Genomic DNA, 4,437 nt, shown 5'->3' with positions numbered 1-4,437 from the left:
AAGAGGAGATCTACTGGACGGAGAAAGAAGCTCTGGGGCTGAACATTGTCGTGTAAGAGGAGGAGGAAGAAGAGGATATCACAGTAAAACAAGAAGTAGAGGAGTCGTGTAAGAGGAGGAGGAAGAAGAGGATATCACAGTAAAACAAGAAGTAGAGGATGAGGCTGTTACAGTGAAAGAAGAAGAGAAAGACGTTTCAGTGAAAGAAGTGGAAGACTCGTTCAGAGTGAAAGAGGAGGAGGATGTTACAGTGAAAGAAGAGGAGGAAGAGAAAGAGGAGGATGCAGTTTTTGGAGTGAAAAAGGAGAAAGAGGGAGAGATAACGGTCATATTGACAGAGGAGTCAGGAGATCTGATTACCACCAGTAAGTACTGTCTTTAAAACGGGCTCTAACTCTCTAAAGGTTTTGAATGAATGTGTGGTTTTTAAGCAGCATGCTACTGAAATTCTCTACTTGAAAATGTTGTTCTGTACTATAGGAATTTGTGATAATATAATGTTAAAGCTACATTTTAAAATGGGTGATTAAAGCCCTGAAAGCTGATTGGCTGACAGCCGTGGTATATCAGGCCGTATACCACGGGTATGACAAAACATGTATTTTTACTGTTCTAATTACGTTGGTAACCAGTTTATAATTGCAATAATCCACCCCAGGGGTTTGTGATATATGGCCAATATACCACGGCTAAGGGCTGTATCCAGGCACTCTGCGTTGCGTCGTGCGTAAGGACAGTCTTTAACCATGCTATATTGGCCATATACCACACTTCCTCGGGTCTTATTGCTTAACTGTAACATGTGTATACCATCAGAGTCCCCCCCCCCCCCACCACAAAATCACAACTTAATTGTCTCAGAATGGCAAACAACCATCTCTGTTCAGCCTATAAACATGACATTATCTATTATTATAGAGCTCTGCTCAGCCTGTAAACATGACATTATCTATTATTATAGAGCTCTGCTCAGCCTATAAACATGACATTATCTATTATTATAGAACTCTGTTCAGCCTGTAAACATGACATTATCTATTATTATAGAGCTCTGCTCAGCCTATAAACATGACATTCCCTGAGAAATTAGATTTCGAGCTCTACATCATTTGTTTTTAAATCTCACCGTCACCAAGTTTATTTTTAATGATGTAATGTTGTGAAGACTGACCTCAGGTTATTGAGGGATCTAGTCTAGATTAAACCTCATAGGAAGACAATTTTATTTAATGCAGGCTTCATTCAGGTCTCTGTTTAACTAAATAATCTGTTTGTCTTTTGGCAGGAGAGAGACCAGACTCTGACAGCGGGAAGAGTTCCTCAGAGGAAACAGACCCAGAGACGCCTAACCAACACCACTGCTCCCACTGTGGAAAGAGTTTTAGGTGGTTAGGGAGCCTGAAAACGCATGAGAGAATACATACAGGAGAAAAGCCCTACCACTGTTCTCACTGTGGAAAGAATTTTACTCAGTTAGGGGCCCTGGTTGGGCATGAGAGAACACACACTGGAGAGAAGCCTTATCACTGTTCTCACTGTGGAAAGAGTTTTAGGTGGTTATGGGTCCTGAAAAAGCATGAGAGAATACACACTGGAGAGAAGCCTTATCACTGTTCTCACTGTGGAAACAGTTTTAGGTGGTTAGTGAGCCTGAAAACGCATGAGAGAACACACACAGGAGAAAAACCTTTCCAATGTTCCCAGTGTGAAAAGAGTTTTAGGTGGTCAGGGAGTCTGAAAAAGCATGAGAGAAAACACACAGGAGAAAAACCTTTCCAACATACTAATACACAGGAGGAGAAGACATACCACTGCTCTCATTGTGAAAATACATTTTCCCAGTCAGAGGACCTGAAATCACACGAGAGAATAGAGAGGCTGTGTTCTGACTTGTGTTTCTGACTGAGAATTTGTCCACGGCCAGGATTCACAGGACCAGGGTGTCCGCTATGGACACCTGGAAGAAATCAGCAGCGGACATTTCTGAAGGTTTATCCAACAGACCTGTACATCCATGAATGGATCTCTATAATGTGTAACTATTTCTGGAGGTTTATCCAACAGACCTGTACATCCAGGAATGGATCTATAATGTGTAACTATTTCTGGAGGTTTATCCAACAGACCTGTACATCCATGAATGGATCTCTATAATGTGTAACTATTTCTGATAGTTTATCCAACAGACCTGTACATCCAGGAATGGATCTCTATAATGTGTAACTATTTCTGAAGGTTTATCCAACAGACCTGTACATATTTATCTGTGGTTTTATTTCAACAGATTTGACTGATGCTATTAGATTGTACTATGTTAGGTATATTTATATGTGGTTTTATTTCAACAGATTTGACTGATGCTATTAGATTGTACTATGTTAGGTATATTTATCTGTGGTTTTATTTCAACAGATTTTACTGATGCTATTAGATTGTACTATGTTAGGTATATTTATCTGTGGTTTTATTTCAACAGATTTTACTGATGCTATTAGATTGTACTATGTTAGGTATATTTATCTGTGGTTTTATTTCAACAGATTTTACTGATGCTATTAGATTGCTGGGTGGGGGGAGTTTTATATATACAGAGACTTCAGAAAGTATTCACACCCCTTGACTGGTCCCACATGTTGTTGTGTTACATCCTGAATATATAATGGATTCAATACCCCATAATGTCAAAGTGGAATTATGTTTTTGGAAATGTTTACAAATGTAATTAAAAGCCTAAATAAGTTCAGGAGTAAAGATGTTGCTTAACAAGTCACATAATAAGTTGCAGGGACTCACTCTGTGTGCAATAATAGTGTTTAACATGATTTTTGAATGACTACCTCATCTCTGTACCCCACACATACAATTATCTGTAATGGCCCTCAGTCGAGCAGTGAATTTCAAACACAGATTCAACCACAAAGACCAGGTAGGTTGTCTAATGCCTCGCAAAGAAAGACACCTATTGGTGAATATCCCTTTGAGCATGGTGAAGTTATTAATGACACTTTAGATGATGTATCAATACAACCAGTCACTACAAAGATGCAGGCGTCCTTCCTAACTCAGTTGCTGGAGAGGAAAGAAACCGCTCAGGGATTTCACCATGAAGCCAATGGTGACTTTAAAATAGTTACAATGTTTAATGGTTGTGATAGGAGAAAACTGAGGATGGATCAACAACATTGTAGTTACTCCACAATGCTAACCTCAATGACAGAGTGAAAAGAAAGAAGCCTGTACAGAAAACAATATGCCAAAACATTTATCCTGTTTGCAATGAGGCACTAAAGTAATAATGCAAAACAATGTGGCAAAGAAATTTACTTTTTATCCTGAATACAATGTGTTATGTTTGGGGCAAATCCAACACATCACTGACTACCACTCTTCATATTTTCAAGCATGGTGGTGGCTGCATCATGTTATGGGTGTGCTTGTCATTGGCATCACTACAGTCCCTGGTTCTAATCCAGGCTGTATCACAACCGGCTGTGATCGGGAGTCTCATAGGGCGGCGCCCAATTGGCCCAGCGTCGTCCGGGTTAGGGGAGGGTGGCAGGAACTAATGGGGCTCCATAATAAACCCCAGGAAGAGTAGCTGCTGCCTTGGCAGGAACTAATGGGGATCCTTAATAAACCCCAGGAAGAGTAGCTGCTGCCTTGGCAGGAACTAATGGGGATCCGTAATAAACCTGGAATGGAAACCTTATTTGTAAATGCTTATTAGCATCAAAGTAGATGACATGCAAGACTACAAATAATAATAATAAACTTCTTCCATTAAGTATGATGGAGGCCACTAAGACTACAAATCCCTGCAGCCTCACGGATTCAGACTACACATAATAATAATAACAAACTTCTTCCATTAAGTATGATGGAGGCCACTGTGTTCTTGGGGACCTTCAATGCTGCAGAAATGTTTTGGTACCCTTCCCCAGATCTGGGCCTCGACACAATACTGTCTCAGAGCTCTACGGACAAATCCTTTGACCTCGTGGCTTGGTTACCTGTGGGACGTTATACAGACAGGTGTGTGCCTTTCCGAATCATGTCCAATCAATTGAATTTACCACAGGTTGACTCCAATCAAGTTGTAGAAACATCTCAAGGATGATCAATGGAATCAGGATGCATCTGAGCTCAATTTCGAATTTCATAGTAAAGGGTCTGAATACTTAATTTGGGAACGAAATTTTTACAAAGTGAAAACAGCACCCCCTATTGAGAAAAGGTTAATGAACAGTCCAGCAGGCATCAGCTATGTAGCCAAGTGATCATAGGGTCCAGTGAACAGCAATATATGAACCAGTGAACAGCAATATATGAACCAGGGAAGCCGTTAGGTAGTCGTTACTATGCTTGCCGGGAGCCGCGCCTGGGTCGAGGCTAACTAGTGCTAGCTTCGGGACAAGGGTGTCACCGACGTCTGGCAAA

The sequence above is a fragment of the Salvelinus namaycush genome, unplaced genomic scaffold, assembly GCF_016432855.1.
Source record: "Salvelinus namaycush isolate Seneca unplaced genomic scaffold, SaNama_1.0 Scaffold143, whole genome shotgun sequence".
Classification (NCBI taxonomy): Eukaryota; Metazoa; Chordata; class Actinopteri; order Salmoniformes; family Salmonidae; genus Salvelinus; species Salvelinus namaycush.
This window is presented reverse-complemented; position numbering follows the sequence as displayed.